Source organism: Magnolia sinica, chromosome 2 (genome assembly GCF_029962835.1).
Source record: "Magnolia sinica isolate HGM2019 chromosome 2, MsV1, whole genome shotgun sequence".
Taxonomy (NCBI): domain Eukaryota; kingdom Viridiplantae; phylum Streptophyta; class Magnoliopsida; order Magnoliales; family Magnoliaceae; genus Magnolia; species Magnolia sinica.
The window spans coordinates 130782864-130806696 of NC_080574.1; the positions used below are offsets into that span (position 1 = coordinate 130782864).

At 41.1% G+C, this 23833-nt stretch overlaps 1 protein-coding gene and 1 non-coding gene across 3 annotated transcripts in view; one reads left to right on the forward strand and one right to left on the reverse strand.

Moving 5' to 3' along the window:
* The window catches only part of LOC131237658 (KH domain-containing protein HEN4-like), a 29008-nt gene extending 26622 nt beyond the window's left edge, over positions 1-2386 (reverse strand). For both annotated transcript variants that reach the window (XM_058235548.1, XM_058235549.1), the window contains exon 1: positions 2231-2386. The gene's annotated coding sequence lies outside the window, so the exon portion shown is untranslated. The remainder of the gene's footprint in view (positions 1-2230) is intronic.
* A 17171-nt stretch (positions 2387-19557) lies between these two features.
* On the forward strand, positions 19558-19664 carry LOC131238410 (small nucleolar RNA R71). The gene has a single exon (XR_009167819.1). It is a non-coding gene; the product is annotated as a small nucleolar RNA R71 (small nucleolar RNA).
* The last annotated feature ends 4169 nt before the right edge of the window (positions 19665-23833 follow it).

The following is a 23833-nucleotide window of genomic DNA, read 5'->3' on the forward strand; positions in this document are numbered from 1 at the left end:
CCTACGAATTGTTTAACGGTGAAAATCATCACCTCCGCTGCTATTTTTGGTGTGGTCCGGACGATCTTTGGATACGATTCATTTTTTAGGTAATGCTATAAAATAATATTTAAAAATAGATGAACGGTGTGGATATAATAAATACATCACTGTGGAGCCTATAAAACTTTGATCTCCTTTGAACCGCTCGTACAACTCGGAGCTCGAGGAGTGTCAGCGCTCGTCTCAGCGTGACACGTAACGACAGCAGCTTACGCTGCCCAAAAAAAAAAAAAAAAAAGAGGGAAGGAGAGAGGGAAACCAAAAAGAAAAAAGAGGGAAAGAAGAGAAGAAAAAAGAGGGAAAGAGGGAAAGAACAGAGAGGGGGAGAGAGAGAGAGAGAAGAAGAAGAAGGAGGAGGAGGAGGCCGCAACCGCAGCCGCAGTCGCAGCGTCGTAGCAAGCCGAGAAGAGGAAGAAGAAGAAGAAGAAGAGGAAAAGAAAGGAAAAGGTTAGGATTTTTTTATTTATTTTCTTTTCTTTTTTTTTTTCCAAGGCCCGTAACAGCCGTTACGGGTCAGTAACGGCCGTTACGTGTACAAAAAAATGACTCGGCCGATACAGCCCCGTATCGCGTAACGGGTACCACCGTTACCGTTACGTATCGGCCGTTACGACCGATACGTAACCGTTTTGGGACCCTGGCAGGGATTTGTTGTGATAACTAGCATAATAACTGGTAGAATGTGAGATACATAATTCTAAAACTTGGTGACTCAACGCGAAACTCAGCAAGATCAACTCACTAAATGAGATTTCAAGCCCAATCACTCTGAAACTCGCTTACGAGAGAGACTCGATTCTAACACAGCAAACCTCGTCGAGTTGGCACCCAACTCAGTTGACTCAGTGTGATCGAATTGCAGCGTGAGATTCGAACACATGACCATAGAGCAGAGGGCACGGGTCATTACCAACTCTTCGAAAGCTATTTACATGACAAACTAAGCCATTTTTTTATTATTATCCCAATGCCAAGCATTTAAATTGGTAAGACGGGGCAACACATAATTAGAAATGAATACATTCAAGGGAACTTGGGACTAGCGCCAATAGGTAATAAGATGAGGGAAAGCAAAGTTGGATGGTTTGGTCATGTACAACGGATACCAGGAACAACGCCAGTTAGGAGCAAGTTGGTACAAATTGAAGGCTCTAAAAAGGCAAGGGTAAGGGCCAAAAAGACATGGGTAGAGGTATTAAGGAAAGACTTGATAACCTATGGTATAATTAAAGTTATGGCCCTTGATAGAGTGGAATGGCATGACAGGATTCATGTAGCCGACCCCAATTAATCGGAATAAGACTTTAGTGATGATTATGATGATGATGATGATCCCAATTCCAAGCATCTATTATTAGACTCAACATTGTTGAGTATAATTATTAAATATTGATTCAAGTCGAGTCTTCAGGTTGACCTGACCCGGTTGAAAATTGAGTTGAGTCGAGTCGAGTTGAGTTGAGTTTTCAGGTTGTTTGAACCATGGTTGGATATCAATCCACAGTCCATTTATTTTTTTATTTTATATCGCATTCATGAAGAAATTTTGTGGTTGGAACTTCAAGAAAGAAAAAAAGAAAAAAGTGCGCATTTGAATCGAGATTCTTCCTTCTCAATTTGGTTGCATCACAGGGCCCGAAATATCAACAGTTTTGATAAAATGGCCCCAAATGAACAAAACAAAAGCCCGAATACAGTACGAACTACCAGCCCAACGACTGAAAGTAGAATTTTCCAAAAATCCCATTTTGCAAAATGTGCGTTGGGATACGCGCCCACACCACTCGGTGCACTCCGTGTGCCCAGAATCTTCACCCTAACTAAAACCATTATTACAAAAAATAATAAATGGGCAAGGATAGCTGTTAAGAATCGCTGTTGTAACGTCACTGCTCGTTATAACTGTCCATAACGGCAAAGGGCCGTCTTCCGTTATAGCTGTTATAATGGTGAGTTAGAAATTTTGTACGGAATCGAAGAACTCAGTTGAAATATGCTCACAACGCCATCCGATTTCGGAAACCTTAGAGCCGGTTAGGTATGGAAACAGGCATGAAAGGGTAGAATATTTTGGCGGAAACTCGAAGAAATGAAGTCAGTTCTGACAAGAAGACGGGCAGAAATGGAATTACTGAAAAAAATAGAAATAAATACATAAAAACAGAGAGGAAGAAAGAGTAAAGCATACCTCCGTTTGGGGAAGAATGGGAGAGATGGCATTTGCAGGTTTTCGTTTTCTTGGTTTCGAAGCTAGGGCTTTCGGGGCTTTCAGCTGCAAGGACTGGTTCAGTAGCCCTCGGGAGCACTCCAAAATGTAGCTCTCGGGGCCCACCATCGTCTGTAGGATGGAAATTTTCATGTTCCTGAGCAGCAAAGGTGCGAGAATTCACTCCAGCTGGATTATCTTGACCGTCAGATTAATGAAAATTTTGCCCAACGAGTGCCAACCGTTGGAATTTTTTGTTTTAATCACAGGTCTGTGGGTCATGGTAGGGCCCACGGATCCCTGCTTTTGGTAGAATGTTAACACCCTCCGTACGCTGATGGGTTGGAACGAGTGGAGGTGGGACCCAAGCAGTGGAGGGGACTTGCTGACTATACATTTAGGTAGTATCGCGGGTTACTTGTCTTTTTCACAGTCAGTCACCTCAGCCAAGCGTATGTGGGTTTTGGTCACTGTAGCGAAGATTATAAGGCCAAATCCTCTGCGCCGTTTGTTGAACAAGTTCATTCTAGAACTTTTGATGGTGGGCCCACCTTGATGTTTTCATGCCATCCAATCCATCCAGAAGAGTTGTCCCACCATAAAATAGGGATACAATCAATATTAGGCAGATCTGACCATTGGTGAGAAATCGTGTTAATCAAAGGTGTTTGGATGGTTATCCGCTGTTTTCTATCGTGTATGTTGACAGTATAAAAAAATTAAAAAATTAAAAATTAAAAATAAAAAAGCCAGTAAAATCATGATGTGGGCCACTCCATATAAAACAATGATTATCCAATGAACCTCTAAATTTATGTAGCAGTACGCATGATGGTTGGATTGGTCTGGTTTTCAGCCGGCCCCAATTTCATATTAGGGTGAACCTTCTGAACGGTTTAGATGCCATGAATAAATCTTCATGGGCCCCACCTACAATATTTGTTGAATAATTATTTCATTCTACAAACGTAGTTTCACAGGCATGGGTACGTATTTCACTCCATTTAGAATTAAACAAGGTGAGTTACACGAGAGAGATGGCCAATCGATAGATCCCATTCCTTTGTATGGTGGAATAATGGACGATAGATCAAGACCATCAGCATACTACTATTGAGATTGACGGCCTAAAATCCGAAAATCACACTAGTGATACAATATGGTACATCCAAATGGGCCTAGATTCTCGATTGGACCGAGCCTTGAATAGGAAAAGTAATGAAATATAATAGGACAGCCCATCTATGTTTTATCTGAGCATCTGGCCCAAACCAGAAACATCGAGGCCCAAACAGCTACCGCTCCCGCCTTTCTCGTGTCGCATATGACGTCGAAACCGCACTGCCGCTGCCGCTACCACGCTGCCGATGCCGCTACCGCTGTGTGTTTGTTAGGACCACATGCGTGCATGGCCTTGCTCATTTAAAGGACGCGGATTGGGTCCTACCCCCGCCCGAACGGTAATCCGTCCAAGAATGGCTCTGGGGCACACCGTGATGTAAATGTTTTATCACACCGTTCATCGATTTTCTCAAATCATTTTAAGGTATGATCTTAAACATGAGGCAGGTCCGAGTCTTAAGTGGACCACAAGGTGGGGATTGAACTTTCACTGTTAAAAAATTCTTGGGAGCTGGAGAAGTTTCCGATCAAGCTTATATTTGTAATAAAAGTAATGAACAGCGTGGATAAAACACTTGCACCACAATGGACCCCACAGCAGGGTAGGACGCAATCCACGTCCAATTTAAATGGCAGCACACGTGAGAACATGGCACGTGTGTACAATATCTGGCCCATAGATTCGAATTTTCGTACAACTGCATTAGAGCTATTTTGTGTGGACTCGGTTTCGGTAGTGACAACTCCACTGCCAACCTCAGTGCTAGAAAAACTCTGTGGGCCCCACCATGATGTATGCTTTATATCCACACCCTTCATCCAGTTTTAGAGCTCATTTTAAGGAATGAGTTCCAACATGAGATATATCCAAATCTCAGGTGTACCACACCACAGGAAACAATGGTGATTGAATGCCCACAATTAAAAACTTACTACGGCTCACTGTAATGTTTATTTGCCATCCAACCTGTTGATTAGGTCACACATATCTAGATGAAGGGAAAACACAAATATCATCTTGATCCAAAACTTTTATGGCCCTCAAAAGTTTTTAATGGTGGTCGTTCAATTATCACTGTTTCCTATGGCGTGGTCCACTTGAGATTTTGATCTGCCTCATTCTTTTGCTCATGCACTAAAATGAGCCCACAAAATGGATGTACGGAGGGCGTGCGTAGAACACATATATAATGGGGCCACAGAGCTGTTCCCGCACCAACCATTACCGGTTAGGCGTTGTCACTACCGGGAACGGCTTAGGTGTTACCCTGATAACGATTTCGAGGGGGTTACCTGCACCACCTTATGGAGCCAACCTTGAATGTGTATTATATCCATGCTGACCATCCACTTTCCAATCTCATTCAACGACTTAATACCAAAACTTAGCAGATCCAAATATCAAGTTGACCACACCACTAGTTAACCTCGGATGGGTAAGTATTGAGATGAGAATAACTATAATGCAAGAAAATTTAAAAATTAAAAAAATATTTTTTTAAAAAAAAAAAAGAAAGAAAAGAGAGAGAGAATAACTATAATGTATATTAACATGTTGTTATTATTATTGTTTTATTTTTTATTATTATTTATGTTATAATTCGGGATCATGTTTCAATAATATAAGATATTTATCTAATGGGCCTCAATATGTATGGACGATGTCCAAAGAAGTTCCTCTTGGATGAGAGTATTTAAAACCCTCTATTATTTATCTTGGTTTCCTTCAAAACAAGGGCCATCTCCGGGTCGTTGTTCCGTGGGCCACTGGTATGGTCTGTCAACCCTAAGGATTGATTTGGTATCACCCCTCCAAGTTATGTGTTCTTTCATATACATGAAATGGATTATTGTAGCATTGACTTAGATCTAATTCATCACCCACAATTTCCAAGGTAAATAAATGTAATATGTGATAATTAAGGCTACTGATGAGATGAGCTGGCCGTTGGGCTTTCAAGCATAGCCCACTTTGGCTTGGCCTTGGGTTGGAATGTAAGCCCGGGGATTGAAACTGGGCTTGTTTAATAACTAAGTTAAGCTTAGGCTTTCTTTAGAAGCTTGTCAGAGAGACCCATTTAGGATTTCGAGGGCATTGTCATATCTCATGCATGATGAGGGCATTAAAGAGCCCAGATATTTGTCCACGGATTGGATAGCTTGCAACACACATGCTCATGTGCTAAAAAGGCAGTAGGGCCCATTGTAATGTTTGTGAGAAATTGACATTGTCTATAATTTTTGCAAACCACGTTAGGACATAAGCCAAGAAAATAAGGTAGATCCAAAATTCAAATGGGCCACATGACAAGAAAAATGAGGATTGAAATTCTACTATTGGAACATTCATGGGGCCTTATAAGTTTTGATTAGGCTTGTTTTTGCCGGATTTTGGGCAAACAAACGTAGTCGATCATGGTATGCCTACCAATGGACCTGTAAGAATAAGGAAGATATGGACAACGGGAGGTGCCAACCAACAGCTGTGGATCTTATGATGTTCTCATTTGAGGTAGTAGTATTTATAAGGTCCTTTAGTGGTTTAAAACCATCATGTTTTAATGGAATACACTAGAGAGCCCTTATTTGGATAGAAAACTGCTCCCAAAATTGTTGTTGAGCCCACCTCGATCATTGTATTCTTCAGCCAAGATCAGGTTGGGCCATCTTTTTCCGAACCTAGGGCGTAATTCTTTCTAGGTTACTTGTGTCGTCTTGACGGGTAGTTTAGGTAAGCTCTAAAGGAGGCTAGAGCTTGGATCTTGAGCTCATTGCCTTTCGGGCCCTTCACTTGCGTTGTAAATGCTCTTGGTGAGAGGAATCCTCTCCCATCGAGCTTTATCCTTGGATATCTCAGCTCAAGGGTTCACCTATTTGTTGGGAGATGTTGAGACTCAAATAATGCATAATTTCTCCCATTTATATTTTAGTTTTATGAACGTGAATCGGCTTAATGTTCTATTTTACTCATGTATGTGTTGAAGGTGAATTTAAGAGCTTCGAATGAAAAAAGGTGCTAAAAGTATGGATTTGATGCTCAAGAATCACCAAGGCAAGGGATGAATCTAAGCAGACCAAGATTGAAGAATTCACATGCCAAAGATCCAAGAAAACCATGTGAGGAATAAAAAGAATTAAAGATTTGAAGTGAAGAATCCTGAAATCGTCTTCAAAAAGTGTATTTTGAAGCTCTGAAGTATATTTTGAGAAACCACGCAATGGAAAATCTATTTTAAATAAAATGTGCAGCGTGAAGTCTATTTTGGAAAACTAATGTAAATTTGAGGTGGTTTCTAAAGTTTTCCAACTTTGTACGAAAATTGGAGTTCCTCACATATAAATAAGGCTTCCTAGGGCATTCTTAAGCATCATTCAAGGCATCCCAAAGTAAGATTTAGAATTTTTAAAGAGTTTTAAATTTTATTAAAGTTTTATAATGTTTTTTTTTTAATTTTAGATCTTTTCTATTTGCATTTATTTATTTCTTGTTGTTTTTTATTTCTGTAATTTAATTATGTTTTTCTAAGTTCCCTCTAGCCCAAGCTAGAAGCGAAGCACATAGGTTTAATAATTCTTTAAGTTATGATAATTAATTTTATTTTATTTTTGAAAGATAACTTCTATTAAAGAAAGGGAAAAAGAAAACAAAGAAGGGAACTGCTAAGGAGGCAGGCCCTTAAGAAAGAACAAAGGAAAGATCTACATTGTTACCCTCCCAAAGGGACGCCCATTCAACAATGAAACATTTAACATAAGAGGAAAGAAGAAAGGAGGGCTTCGCAACATTCTGAAAACATCTCATATTTCTTTCGATCCAAAGCACCGACCACACCGCCAGAATTCCCGTATTGGATTTAAATTTGCCAATTCTAACCCCATGCTAGGCTTTGAGGAGCATATCCACATCCTTAGGGAAACACCAGCTGATCTTGAAATAGGAGAGAATGGCAGTCCAAACTGAGTATGCTAACGAACAATGTATAAGCAAATGATTAACCGATTCTTCAGCGAACATGATATTGGCGAGAATCATTCCTTTTTTCCTTAGGTTATCCAAAGTTAGGATTCTATTGTTGCCAGCCAACCAACCGAAAACCTGCAACTTAGGAGGAACTACGTATTTCCAAATAAAATGAGGGTGATGAGGTGGAATGATTGTAGAATGAGAGAATCTTAAAAAGAGATCTTACCGTAAAGACAAAAGATTTATCAGTGGAATGATTGTAGAATGAGAGAATCTTAAAAAGAGATCTTACCGTAAAGACAAAAGATTTATCAGCTTTCCAGATGATGTTGTCGTTGTGATCTTGATTTGGAGACGTAGTTTGGATGAACTGCAGCAACTCAACGAAGTGATCACATTCTCAGTCCTCAAGGTTCCTCCTGCAGGGGATATTCCAGACAACCTTGTCCGCAAGAAGGGAGTAATTATCGATAATGAAACTGTTTTGCTTACTCGCCACCTGAAAAATGGAAGGGAACTTATCCTTCAACGTCGTATCACCTATCCAAATGTCCTGCCATAACCGAATACAGTCTCTCTTACCTACTTCGAAGTTGATCAAACGAATGACATCTTCTTTCATTCGACTTATGTCTTTCCATATCACAGAGGCCCTGTAGAGGGAGGAGTCGTTTTTCCACCAACCTCCACTTGATCTCCCATACTTTCCTTTGATTATAACATTCCATAAACTATCTTTTTCATAACCCAACCTCCAGATCTATTTTCCCAGAAGGGCCCGATTTATCAGATCAAGATCTTTTATGCCAGCACCTCCCTCTTTAAAGCTTCTACAAACTTTTCTCCAATCCATCAGACTGAACTTGTTTCTGTCTTCATTGCCACTCCAAAGGAAATTATGTCGGAGCACATCTATGGACTTAAGAACCACAGCGGGACAGTGATAAAGGGACATGAAGTGGGTGGGAAGGTTGGGCAGAGCTGCTTTAATAAGCGCCAGTCTCCCACCGATTAAAAGATAGCGACGCTTCCATCCGGCTAAGAGGAGACAAATCCTTTGAAGGACTTTTTCCCACTGTTGACTTTTGAGCTTCCCAGTACATAAGGGGAGACCGACGAACGTAGATGGGAGGGAGCCCGAAGTACATCCCATAAGCTCAGCTAGCTCTGCATTCTCCTGGGTATCCATGTTCACCCCAAAAAGTTTGGATTTGAATAAATTCACCTTTAAACCTGCCACTGCTTCAAAACATCTAATTACTGTTCGCAGGTTGGCAACAGAATTGGGGAGAGCTTCAGAAAAAATGAGGATATCATCTGCAATTTGAACATGGGTTATCGGGTCTTTCACATCCTTTACACGAACTCCCCTGAAAATGCCTTCAGATTGAGCTCGCAGAAGCATAGCAGATAAGGATTCGGCGATGCTGAGGAATAGGAAAGGGGAAAGGGGATCACCCTGTCTAAGACCACGTGAGCTTTTGAAGAATCCTTTCAGAGAGCCGTTTAATAGAATAAAGAAATGAGCAGAAGAAATGCATTCCTTAATCCAATGACACCAGTGACCACCGAAGCCCATGCGCTTCATCAGGTATAATAGGAATTCCCACTCCACATGATCATGCCTTCTCCATATTCAAATTACAGAGGATATATTTTTTCTTCGACTGATAGCATGAATGGAGACATTCATTGGCAATAAGAGCTGCATCTGTAATTTGTCTTCCAGGGATGAACGCGCACTGATTTGGGCTTATGATCGACCCAATTACATTTTTCAATCTATTGGCGAGCACCCTTGCCAAAATCTTGTACAGACTTCCAATGAGGCTGATGGGTCTGTAATCCTTGAAGTCAGAGGCTCCTGGGCGTTTAGGAATTAAAGCAATGAAAGTTGCTCCAATGTTTCTTGACAGCCTTCCTCTAACAAAAAATTCATTGAAGAAAGCCAACACTTCTTCTTGGAGGATATCCCAGAATGTCTGGAAGAAGATGATGGGGAAACCATCTGGCCCTGGAGCTTTGTCTCCCCCCAGATCCAAGATAGCTTTATGAATTTCTTCCAATGAAAAACGAGCCTCCAGACATTTCCTATCTTCTTCACTAATGCAATTTAAATGGAGGTTGTCTAAATGCGGTCGGGTCCAACTCTCTTTTTTGAGGAGATCTTGAAAGAAAGAAACCGTAGCCGAACTAATCATATCTTTATCTTAAGTCCAGACACCATCTAGATTCATACCACTGATACAGTTGGAGTTAGCTTGAATTGTGGCAATGTTGTGGAAATATCTCGTATTCCTATCACCCTCCTTGATCCGATTCGCACATGCTTTTTGTTTTCAGGAGATTTCCTTTTGAAGAATTTTTCCTGAGAGGGCTTGAATTAGCTGAATTCTATTCGCCATAATCTGAGCTGACATGGGATTATTTTCAACTTGAGAATCAATCTTCTGAATTTTTGTGAGGATCGAATCCACCTCCTGTTCTGATCGCAACGATTCCTCCTTAGACCATTGCTTGATTTTATCTTTCAGAAACTTTAGTTTGCAACTCAGTCTGTGGCCCGCAAAACCCTGAAACTGAGCTGCATTCCACTAGTCAGCCACCATAGATTTAAAACCTGCCACATGAAGCCAAGCTAAGTTAAACCGGAATCAGAATGGCTTCGGACCCCAGTTTACCTCTTCGGCCAATAAGATCAAGGGCCAGTGATCAGAAGTTTCCGCTGGATGATTAATTGTTTTAATGATGAGAAGAATGATGTATGCATGTTATCTATTGTTTAGGTTTTATTTTTTATTCTCTTGTGATATTCATATGTTTCCATCATATGGGATCCACATTGATGGATATGCTTACCCTAGATCAATCAGATTTCTTAGGTAAGAGAGGTTCTCAACTTGCTACATTTCTTTGATTCATTATCTCATTGATATTGAATTCTTAAAATCACTAACGCTTAAAAATATATATCAATGGTGCAAATCCATGATTTTCTAATCTTTTATATCATTTATTTAAAATATTTAAATTGTTTTATTTTCTAATTAGGTCGACCATAGTGCTTGGATCCTAGTTGTGTTATCCAAGTCATCATGATTTTATAACATTAACCTATATGTGAAACTTTGAAGCTTTGGTGTTGTTTTAATTCAGTTGAATTACATCCATTCAAAACTCCTAAAATCAAATCATCAGTTTAGTTTTTTATTACTTAGTTTGTTTTGCATTTGATTTTCTCATTCTTACAATTCATCTCCCTGCGGGATTGACCCTGTATTCAAGGGATATTACTTGCAAACCTCTGCACTTGGAGCCTGTATTCAAATACAGGGTCGATCCCACAGGGAGATGAATTGTGAGAAGGAAAAAATCAAATACAAAACAAACTAAGTAATAAAAACCAAACTGATTATTTGATTTTGAGATTTTTGAATGGATGTAATTCAACTGAATAAAATAACACCCAAGCTTCAAAGTTCCACACATAGGTTAATGTTCCAAAATCATGATGACTTGGATAACACAACTAGGATTCGAGCACTATGGTCAGCCTAATCGAAAAATAAAATAGTTTAAATATTTTAATAAGTGATATAAAATATTAGAACATTATGGATTTGCACCATTGATATATATTCTCAAGCGTCAGTGATTTTAAGAATTCAATATCAATGAGATAATGAAAATCAAAGAAATATAACAGGTTGAGAACCTCTCCTATCTAGGAAATCTGATTGATTTAGGGTAAGCCTATCCATCAATATGGATCTCATATGATAGAAACATATGGATCTTACAAAAGGATAAAAAACAAAACCTAAATAATAGATAATATGCATAAACCATTCTTCTCATCATTAAAACAATCAATCATCATAATCTTAAAAAATTATTAAACCCATGTGCTTCCCTTCTAGTGTTCACTCCCCAAGTGCAGGGTTGTGATGTAGTAATAAACTCGGTAAGACCGAGGTCGAATCCTCAGGGACTGATACCTGTACGTTATCCGAAACCAAGAAGAACTAGAACTAGACTAAGATGTGATCTAAACCAAATAGAAATTAAGGAATAATTGTGGAAGAATTATCTAAGACTTTAAGGAATTCAGAGGACGGGAACTAGGGATTCAGAGGATCCACTTGTAGAGATCAGGGAGATCGTATGCCAGGATCACAAATTATGGAAATTTATTGAACTGCCATTGATATAGGTTTCAAGAGATGAAAGGTGTATGAATTAGAATGGATTCCATCATCTAACCATGCCCAGGAGACAAAGTAAACAACAGGATTAAACTGATTACCAACCAATCAACAATGTATGAAAATCAGGAAGGGTACGACATCCAACCATGCCCAGGAGACGATGGTGAACATCAGGGCTTCCTGACATTATAATCAAAATAAGAGAAGAGGAATACTCAAAGCCATTGCAAGCCCATTGTAATTTCAGTCACAACATGCCATTAAAAACTAAAGAATATTCCCATAAAATTAAATCAGAAAAAATCTCTTCAATCTAATCAAAGGGCACCAGCAACATTTCTCCCATCAGGCTACAAGCTTCACCTCTTAGCCCTAGCTAAGAGGTTTAGCCTAGCGTGATCATGCTAGAACCAAAAAAAAAAAATCAAAGGAAAGACATCAATAAAAGGAAAAGAAAAAGGAAACAAACGGAGCTCCCTGTTTCTTTTCTTCAATCATCCAAGCCTTCAAACCACGCCAGCCTTACCTCCCGAAAAACCCAAAAGCTTCCTCCGCAACAGCAACTGACCTCGTGCAGCAGCCGCCCACCACGCACAGCAGCCACACTCTCTCCCGTCGTCTCCCTGACCGTGCACAGCAGCAGCTGCTCCAGTGTTTTCCTCGGCCTAGCTCTCTCCCCGTCTCAAAAGCTTCCCGTTTTTTTTCCTTTTTTACTCTTTCTCCCTCTCTTCTTTTTATAGCATTCTCGTCGGAGCCCAAGAAAACCCTTCACGTGTGCTGATGTGGAGTCCTGAAGGGATTCGGCTGCGGAAAGCTTCGCAGCCAGCGACGCAGCAACGTGCGTAGCAACGCAAGAGGAGTTGCGTTTGGCCTCAGGTTGGGTGGCTCTCCGTCTGGTAATTTCAAAACCGACTTCATGGCTAGGGTTATTCCTGGCTTGGTCATCATCTGAACGGTTTGGATCACCAATCCGATCACAGGCAGTGGCCCACAATCGGCCGCAAATTCCGAATTTCCCGGACGCGAAAACAGGGCAGCGTCATTGACGCTGTGACGATGGTGAGCCCCACGTCACGGTCTTTTTGGAAAATCTGATCCGTCCACTGCATTCTACTCGAAAAATCGGGTGGGAAGCACTACTTTTGGACTAAATTCCATGTGGCCCACAATACCTTCCACTCCGCCGTTCATCCTGTCTTTAACGGTTAGGATTCTGTAACATGTTACATGGTCTCAAAAGGCCGCCTTGGTGAGGTAAATACCCCACCTACGCGCACAATGGACGGTCCCGATTGGTGCTATACATGATGTATGTGGCCCACAAGTAAAACACACGGTCGGCAGCGTCACGTTGCTGCGTAATTTTGAAAAAAATCTGAGTTTGAGTCGGTCAGCGCCTGCTGACCGACTTTGAATGCTCGGGTGCACGGCCGGTGCACGTGACTGCTATGCACATTCATCCCCGGCGGGGCCCCACAGAGATGTTAATGAGAGATCCGTTCCGTCCATCAGTTTTGTCAGCTCATTTAAACTGTTGAGACCAAGAATGGAGAATATCCAGATATCAGGTGGGCCCCACTTAAGGATTTAAGGGGCTGATCTGTCCGTTGGGCCACTTTCATAGTGATCCAGGGGCTGAAATTTTACGTGTACGGTTTATTTATGGTCCTCAAGCCACGTGTGAAGTTTCGAACTGATCAGATGGTGGAAACCCTATGATCTTGCATTTTGGACACTTTTCAGGCCACTTGAGCTTCGATTCCTCGATTTCTGCGGACCCCTGGTGTATAATTTCGTCGCTCTTGGTCTTATAGAGTCCGGTCCCTGCTTTAGTGTCATCAGATCGGTAAATCCATGCTTTTTAGTGTCCTTTCCCAGTCCAAGCTCATGAAGACGCCCTGCATCACAAATTCAATTAAATTAGGCTATTAAACGGTGTCATGCTTGTAAATCCATGCAATGAATGGGTCTGATATGCAATATTTGACCCTCAACACAACCCCCAACCAGCATTTTGCTAGTCCCGAGCAAAGTATGCGAAAAATAAGTTGAGAATTACAGGAGAATTTCTATGAACTCGAGTGATTTTGGAAAAAAAAAAAAAAAAAAAAAAACAATCTAGATATTCAGAATTCAACAATTCCCGAATGTTGGGCCTTACTCTCTCTTAGACTCAAACACACGATAAACTTCATTCAAAGTATTAGTCCCTTAATTAGAAATAATTCTAAACATTGAGTTCCACAGATGTAAAGTGTAATCCCAACTTTAAACATTAATATTCAATTCTTTATTTCAGGGTATCATCGGTAATCAACAAGAGAATTCATAATAACCAAAGCTTGCCTCAAAGATCATCTTTTCATTCCTTCAGTTTTTTTTTTTTTTTTTTTTTTTTTTAAACGAAAAACCAAGAAGGGGAATGAAGTCCACACTTATAAGGAGCAAACCTATAGTGAAGATTCTTTGCCTAACCTTTCTCAACGGTATCTCTTCCTTTTAATTGATCTTGACGGGCAATTGTTCAAGTTGGTTCCTTCTATGCTTACTGATCACCAAATTAACCCTTCAGTTTCAACTGAAATCTTAATGTGTAAGCGAGATGTGACATGTGAAATCATGACTCAATCAATGTTTACAACTTCTAATCATGGATTAAACTTAACTGTGAAATCTAACGAGCAACTGAATCCAAGAGCAGTAAATCACCAACATTCCATATCCTGTAATTCTAAATCAAATATGGTCGTCCAATTACTTTGAATTCACCAGAAAGTCCAGAGAAAATTTAAAAATTTTCACAATTTTTGCTCAAGATAATACTGATTAGGTAACCTAATCTCCCACCCCCAACTTAAAAGCTACATTGTCCTCAATGTAAAGGATATGAGTATGGAATGCGCCTAGAACAACAAAAGTAAAGAAAAAGTGAAGGGAAGATAGTACCTGGATGATGAATCGTGAGAGACTTTCCAAGAGATCGCAGCATGGAATCCAGTCAGTACGAGAGAGAAAGTAACACAAAACTAACAAAAATAAAATCCTACCTATACCACTTTCGCAGGTGCTCTCAATTGCATTTAGCGCATGCAACAAGCCTTTAAACCCCTAGGTTACCCCTAGTGGACGAGTTGTAGTCTCGTGAGGGTTTGCGGCAATGCTACCCACAAACATTGAACTAATGAATGAGAAAAGTGAAATGGAATGAAAATTTGGGTTGCGTCCTAGGAGCGCTAAGTTTAACGTCTTCAACTAGACAAGAATGGACCATGAATTAATCAATCTTGATAACCTGGGTCCGCCAAATAACTAGGAGATCAATCCCTGGTAAACAGGAGCAGTCGAGGCATGGACATGTCCTCGAATCAAATTTCTCGACAAATGGTTTCAATCGATGGCCATTGACTTTAAATTCCTTGCCATTGTCGGGATCTCTTATCTCAACGGCCCCATGAGGAAAAACAGTAACAACAATGTAAGGGCCGGTCCAACGAGATCGAAGCTTACCCGGGAAGAGATGTAATCGAGAATTGTACAAAAGGACCTTCTGACCAGGCGTGAATGATTTTCGCAAAATGTGTTGGTCATGAAATGCTTTCATCTTGTCCTTGTAAATTCTCGAATTATCGTACGCATCATTCCGGATTTCTTCAAGTTCATTCAATTGAAGTTTGCGTAGCGAGCCAGCGTTGTCCAGATTGAAATTAAGATTTTTGATCGCCCAGTACGCTTTATGTTCCAACTCTACAGGCAAGTGACAAGATTTGCCATAGACAAGTCTAAAGGGAGACATTCCAATAGGGGTTTTAAAGGCAGTACGGTATGCCCATAAGGCATCGGTTAATCGGATTGACCAATCCTTACGACCAAGGTTAACCGTTTTCTTTAGGATATGTTTGATCTCCCTATTGAAAATCTCAGCTTGTCCACTTATCAAGGGATGGTATGGGGTGCTTACCTTATGAGAGATACCGTATTTCTTCATTAAGCTCTCGAATGGTCTATTACAAAAGTGTGAGCCCCCATCACTAATGATGGCTCGAGGCGTTCCGAATCGAGAAAGGATGTTCTCTTTCAGGAATTTAATGACCGTGCGATGGTCATTCTTTCGACACGGAATCGCTTCAACCCATTTAGTGACATAATCCACGGCGAGCAAAATATACAGATTTCCAAACGATTGGGGGAATGGTCCCATGAAATCGATGCCCCAGCAATCAAATGCTTCAATGATAAGGATGGGATTTAAGGGCATCATATTTCGACGGGACAATGCTCCCAATTTCTGACAACGCTCACAAGCTTTGCAAAACTCATGAGTGTCCCTGAACATAGTGGGCCAGTAAAAGCCACACTGAGAATCTTGGCCGTGGTCTTTTTAGCAGAAAAGTGACCACCACAGCCTGAGAGTGACAGAAGGAGATGCTCTGATGCTCATCGTCCGGTACACATCTCCTTAGAATTTGGTCCGGCAATATTTAAATAAGTAAGGATCATCCCAGGAAAAGTTGCGCACCTCGGTGAAAAATTTCTTCTTATCTTGCGTAGTCCACTTATGTCGGTATGGCACTGTAGCAAGATAATTAGCAATATCGGCGAACCAAGGTGAATGGGAGACTGAACAGGTTGTTCATCCGGGAACATATCATTGATATGGGTCGCCTCAAGGGAATCAGAGGTATTAAGGCGAGAAAGGTGATCGGCCACTACGTTCTCTACTCCCTTTTTATCTTTAATTTCCAAATCGAATTCTTGGAGTAGAAGGATCCATCGTATCAAGCGGGGCTTAGAATCATTCTTAGAAAGAAGATACTTAAGTGCTGCATGATCTGTGTAGATAATAATCTTGGATCCGATCAAGTAGGACCTAAATTTGTCCAAAGCGAACACCACGGCTAAGAGTTCCTTTTCCGTAGTCGAGTAGTTCACTTGGGCAGGACTTAGAGTCCTACTTGCGTAGTGAATGACGTAGGGCTTCTTGTCTTTTCTCTGGCCTAGGACCGCCCCAAGAGCATAATCAGAAGCGTCGCACATAAGCTCAAAAGGAAGGTTCCAATCGGGTGGCTGCTGATAGGTGCAGTGGTTAACGTGCCCTTAAGCTTGGTGAAAGCTTCATGGCACTGCTCAGTCCACTCGTACGGAATATCCTTTTGAAGCAGATTACATAAAGGACGAGAAAGAAGACTAAAGTCCTTTATGAATCGCCTGTAAAATCCTGCGTGTCCTAAGAAGGATCGCACGTCTCTGATGTTCTTGGGTGGAGGTAGGTTAGAGATAAGATCGATTTTTGCCTTATCTACCTCGATTCCCTTGGACGAGATGATATGCCCAAGGACAATTCCCTTCTGAACCATGAAATGGCACTTCTCCCAATTAAGTACCAGGTTCTTTTCTTCATATCTTTTCAGCACACATTTAAGACTTTCCAAGCACTTGCTGAAAGATGGACCATAAACCGAGAAGTCGTCCATGAAGACCTCTAGATATTGCCCTACCATATCAGAAAAGATACTAAGCATACATCGCTGAAAGGTGGCAGGGGCATTACATAGTCCGAATGGCATCCTTCGATAGGCAAAGGTGCCGTAGGGACATGTAAATGTGGTCTTTTCCTGGTCTTCAGGGGCTATCTCTATCTGGTTGTAGCCTGAATACCCATCAAGGAAACTGTAATAGGAATGACCAGCTAACCTTTCCAGGATCTGATCAATGAATGGTAAAGGGAAGTGGTCTTTCCTCGTGACGGTATTCAACTTCCTGTAGTCAATGCACATTCTCCAACCAGTAGTGACTCTAGTTGGCACGAGTTCATTATTAGCATTGGCTACGATGGTGATTCCGGACTTCTTAGGAACCACTTGAGTTGGACTCACCCATTGACTATCAGATATAGGGTATATAATACCCACATCCAATAGCTTAAGAACCTCGGCCTTAACCACTTCCTTCATATTTGGATTTAGTCTACGTTGTGGTTGCCGAGCGGGTTTTGCATTATCCTCAAGATATATGTGGTGAGTACAAATCGAGGGATCGATTCCTTTGAGGTCCGCTATCGTCCATCCCAGGGCTCCTTTATGCTCAATGAGAGTAGATATAAGCATACTCTCCTGTTCTTTCTTCAGGTGGGCAGAGATCACCACCGGGTATGTCTCATCTTGACCCAAATATGCATATTTCAAATCAGAGGGCAGAGGTTTTAGGTCAAGCTTCGGCGGCTTGAGGTTAGACGGTAGATGCACTACATCAGTTTGTGGTAATTCTTCAAATTGTGGCCTCCATCGGTTAACTTCAAGTACCGGTGCAGTATCAAGCAAGGCGCACGTCTCCCTAATCATGTCATCATCAAAATCATGGGAGTGGGCCAGGCACGTCTCTAGATGGTCGGAGGATAAGGTCGAGAGGTGTCGTATCTTCCACGAAAGAGTCAATCATGTTAATGTCGTGGAAATCGTCATCATCCTCCAAGTTTCTGCCGTTATTGAAAAAAATGTTTGACTCCAATGTCAAATTTTCAAAAGACATAGTCATGATACCATTCCTACAATTGATAATTGCATTTGACGTGGCAAGGAATGGGCGACCAAGAATGACGGGAATCTGAGTGCTCGTGTTATTGATGGGTTCGGTGTCCAGGATGATAAAGTCTAAGGGTAGTAAAATCTATCAACTTGGACCAACACATCCTCAATTATCCCTCTTGGTACACGAACAGAGCGATCAGCAAGTTGTAGTGTGGTTAGGGTGGGTTTTAATTCACCCAAACCTAACTGTTTGTATACCGAGTAGGGAATCAGATTAACGCTCGCTCCTAAGTCAAGAAGTGCGTGATCAATTCGATGGTTCCCGATTACACATGATATGGTTGGGCTACCGGGATCCTTGAATTTCTGCGGCACGTCTTGCTTCAGGATGGCACTCACTTTCTCAGTCAAGAAGATTTTCTTTTGAATAATTTTCCGTCGCTTGGTCGTGCATAAGTCTTTTAGGAATTTGGCATATGAAGGTATCTTTAACGACATCAAGTAGAGGAATGTTGACTTTCACTGTTTCAACACCTCTAGGATATCCCGAGAGTTAGAGAGAGGTTTTGGTGGAACCAACCGTTGGGGAATGGAGCAATCGGCTTCTCTTGAGTTCCGGTTTCACTTTTTGTGGGGCATCAGTGGATCCATCATTGTTGTCCTCTTGGTTCTTGAGGCTTTTCGGGCCTAACCGGAAGAGTTTTATCAATGATCTTCCCACTCCTAAGAGTGGTGATGGATTTAGCATGCCCCATCTGATTTGAAGAGCTGGGATCATTATTCTCGTACTGCGGTTTAGGATTGGGGATAGGTTGTGCAGGAAGCATCCCCTTTTCTATAACCGTCATACGAGAATCTATCTTTTGCATAAAATCTGTGATTCCCCGCATTGCCTGAGCCAGCTCTTGTATGGGATTTTGAACCGGTTCCTCTTGAGGTTTCACTTGATTTGGATTTTGATTGAAGAAACCTGGAGGAGTCGCCGTTTGTCCATTTCTCCAACTGAAGTTTGGATGATTTTTCCAGCCAGGATTGTATGTGTTAGAGTTAGGTCCAGTAAAAGGTCTTTGATAATTATTTACGGCATTGGCTTGTTCATTTAACACTCCTCGAAAGGCAGGTATTGTAGGACAGTTTTCAGTTGTGTGAATGTTGCAATCACAGATGCCACAAACAATTTCATTGACCTTATCCTTCTTTCCTTCCATGGCCTCAACTTTCCTTATGAGCGTAGTCACTTTACACTTGAGATCATCCTCTTCTTTCAAGAGATATAATCCACCTTTTTCCTTTAATTGAGTTGGCCTAGACGTGGTGTTCGACTTTGGGTAATAGTCCCAAGATTGTGTTTTTTCAGCCAAACTATCGAGGTAGTCCCATACCTCGTCGATATCTTTATTAATGAACTCTCCATTACACATTGTCTCGACCATTTGGCGCATGGAAGATGTCAGTCCATCATAGAAAAAATTTGTAATGCGCCACGTTTCAAATCCGTGTTGTGGGCATGAACTGACCAAATCTTTGAACCTTTCCCAACATTGAAAGAATGTTTCATCTTCCTTTTGGGCAAAGTTCATGATTGCTTTTCTGAGGGTAATCGTTTTATGATGTGGGAAGAATTTTTTTATGAATTCCCTCTGCATGTCGTTCCATGTGCCAATGGATCTAGGACGCAGTGAATGTAACCACGTCTTAGCTTTCTCTTTTAAGGAAAAAGGAAAGAGTTTCAGCCTAATTGTATCCTCAGATACATTAGGAAAACATAATGTAGCTATAATTTCATCGAACTCTTTCAAATGCAAATATGGACTCTCTGATTCAAGTCCATGGAATTTGGGAAGGAGTTGGATAACTCCTGGCTTGATGTCCATTTGTCCTGTATTTTCAGGAAAAATCATGCATGAGGGCGTACTCACTCCCGCCGGTTGTAAAAAATCTCGTAAAGTACGAGGCGGGGGTGCCTGTTGCACCTCATTCTCATCTTGGGTATCCTCCACCCTGGGTGGGAGTAGAGGAGGTTGGTCTTCAGCCATAACTTCACTTAACTCAGGGGATTTCGAGCGGTGTCTAATCCTGCGATGGATAGTCAACCCCTCAACTAATCCTCCTTCGGTCAAGAGACGTCGAGTGTTGTCACGGGCCCACTTGGGCATGAAACACTCGCAGCCCTCAATCAAATTCAAAGTCTAATCCTAAGAAAGGAAAAGGAAATCTAAAAAGGAAAAAGAGAGAGGGAGTTGGAAAGAAATTACCAAATTGATGCCCCTAAGTTAAGGACCTGCAAAATAACACAAAAATAAGTTAGATTCTAAAAAGAAAAATAACAGTAAATCAATTTCTAAAAGAAGGACTTTTTAAAAGAAAGTGGAGATTTCTAAAATAAATTAGGCAAGATCTAAACTAGAAAGTAGATTATTAAAAGAGAACTGAAAGATAGGGAGTAGGGAAAGAGCTTACCAAATTAGAAATTTCTATCTTAAAGGCCTATAAAATAAGAAGGTTAGTTTCTAAACAAATATTCTAAAAATAAATTAGGAAACAAAATTAGATTCTAAAAGTGTTAGAATTAGAAAGTTACTAAGATGAAACAAAAATAGAAAGTTAATTTCTAAAAAGGGAAAGAAATAACTTAAATTCTAAAAATAAACTATTTCCTAGAATTAGAAAAATTCTAAATTTTACACCTTAATTCTAAAAAGGTAGAAGGAGAGAGAGATTAGGAAGGAATTACCAATTTAGAAATTATGTCAGGCTTCTACAAACAGGAAACAAGTTAAGTTCTAAAAATAGAATAAAATAAAATAAAAACTTCTATCCTAAAGTAAGTAAAATCCTAATCCTAACCTAATTCTAAAACTAATTAATTTCGAAAAAATGTAACCGTCAGTCCCCGGCAACGGCGCCAAAAACTTGTTCACTCCCCAAGTATAGGGGTGATGTAGTAATAAACTCGGTAAGACCGAGGTCGAATCCTCAGGGACTGATACCCGTACGTTATCCGAAACCAAGAAGAACTAGAACTAGACTAAGATGTGATCTAAACCAAATAGAAATTAAGGAATAATTGTGGAAGAATTATCTAAGACTTTAAGGAATTCAGAGGACGGGAACTAGGGATTCAGAGGATCCACTTGTAGAGATCGGGAGATCGTATGCCAGGATCACAAATTATGGAAATTTATTGAACTGCCATTGATATAGGTTTCAAGAGATGAAAGGTGTATGAATTAGAATGGATTCCATCATCTAACCATGCCCAGGAGACAAAGTAAACAACAGGATTAAACTGATTACCAACCAATCAACAATGTATGAAAATCAGGAAGGGTACGACATCCAACCATGCCCAGGAGACGATGGTGAACATCAGGGCTTCCTGACATTATAATCAAAATAAGAGAAGAGGAATACTCAAAGCCATTGCAAGCCCATTGTAATTTCAGTCACAACATGCCATTAAAAACTAAAGAATATTCCCATAAAATTAAATCAGAAAAAATCTCTTCAATCTAATCAAAGGGCACCAGCAACATTTCTCCCATCAGGCTACAAGCTTCACCTCTTAGCCCTAGCTAAGAGGTTTAGCCTAGCGTGATCATGCTAGAACCAAAAAAAAAAATCAAAGGAAAGACATCAATAAAAGGAAAAGAAAAAGGAAACAAACGGAGCTCCCTGTTTCTTTTCTTCAATCATCCAAGCCTTCAAACCACGCCAGCCTTACCTCCCGAAAAACCCAAAAGCTTCCTCCGCAACAGCAACTGACCTCGTGCAGCAGCCGCCCACCACGCATAGCAGCCACACTCTCTCCCGTCGTCTCCCTGACCGTGCACAGCAGCAGCTGCTCCAGCGTTTTCCTCGGCCTAGCTCTCTCCCCGTCTCAAAAGCTTCCCGTTTTTTTTCCTTTTTTACTCTTTCTCCCTCTCTTCTTTTTATAGCATTCTCGTCGGAGCCCAAGAAAACCCTTCACGTGTGCTGATGTGGAGTCCTGAAGGGATTCGGCTGCGGAAAGCTTCGCAGCCAGCGACGCAGCAATGTGCGTAGCAACGCAAGAGGAGTTGCGTTTGGCCTCAGGTTGGGTGGCTCTCCGTCTGGTAATCTCAAAACCGACTTCATGGCTAGGGTTATTCCTGGCTTGGTCATCATCTGAACGGTTTGGATCACCAATCCGATCACAGGCAGTGGCCCACAATCGGCCGCAAATTCCGGATTTCCCGGACGCGAAAACAGGGCAGCGTCATTGACGCTGTGACGATGGTGAGCCCCACGTCACGGTCTTTTTGGAAAATCTGATCCGTCCACTGCATTCTACTCGAAAAATCGGGTGGGAAGCACTACTTTTGGACTAAATTCCATGTGGCCCACAATATCTTCCACTCCGCCGTTCATCCTGTCTTTAACGGTTAGGATTCTGTAACATGTTACATGGTCTCAAAAGGCCGCCTTGGTGAGGTAAATACCCCACCTACGCGCACAATGGACGGTCCCGATTGGTGCTATACATGATGTATGTGGCCCACAAGTAAAACCCACGGTCGGCAGCGTCACGTTGCTGCGTAATTTTGAAAAAAATCTGAGTTTGAGTCGGTCAGCGCCTGCTGACCGACTTTGAATGCTCGGGTGCACGGCCGGTGCACGTGACTGCTATGCACATTCATCCCCGGCGGGGCCCCACAGAGATGTTAATGAGAGATCCGTTCCGTCCATCAGTTTTGTCAGCTCATTTAAACTGTTGAGACCAAGAATGGAGAATATCCAGATATCAGGTGGGCCCCACTTAAGGATTTAAGGGGCTGATCTGTCCGTTGGGCCACTTTCATAGTGATCCAGGGGCTGAAATTTTACGTGTACAGTTTATTTATGGTCCTCAAGCCACGTGTGAAGTTTCGAACTGATCAGATGGTGGAAACCCTATGATCTTGCATTTTGGACACTTTTCAGGCCACTTGAGCTTCGATTCCTCGATTTCTGCGGACCCCTGGTGTATAATTTCGTCGCTCTTGGTCTTCTGGAGTCTGTCCCCTGCTTTAGTGTCATCAGATCGGTAAATCCATGCTTTTTAGTGTCCTTTCCCAGTCCAAGCTCATGAAGACGCCCTGCATCACAAATTCAATTAAATTAGGCTATTAAACGGTGTCATGCTTGTAAATCCATGCAATGAATGGGTCTGATATGCAATATTTGACCCTCAACATCTAGCTTGGGCTAGAAGGAACTTAGAAAAATATAATTAAATTGCAGAAATAAAAAGTAACAAGAAAGAAAAAAATACAAATAGAAAAGATCTCAAATAAAAAATAACTTATAAAGCTTTAATAAAACTAAAAACTATTTAAAAACCCTAAATTTTGCTTTGGGATGCCTTGAATGATCTCTTGGAATGCTCTAGGAAGCCCTATTTATAAGTAGGGAACTCCAATTTTCATACAAAGTTGAAAAACCTAGAAACCGCCTCAAATATACATATTTTTTCAAAATAGACTTCTCGCTGCATAGTTCGGTTAAAATAGACTTCCTGTTGCGCAGTTTTCCAAAATAAACTTCACAGCTTCATAATACACTTTTTCAGGACGATTTAAGGATTCCTCACTCCAAAGCTTTGATTCTCTTCATTCCTTACTTGGTTTTCTTGGATCTTTGGCATGTGAATTCCTCAATCTTGGTCTCCTAAGATTCATCCATTGCCTTGGTAATTCGTGAACATCAAATCCATGCTTTTTAGCACCATTTTTCAATCCAAGCTCTTAAATTCACCTTGCAACACATA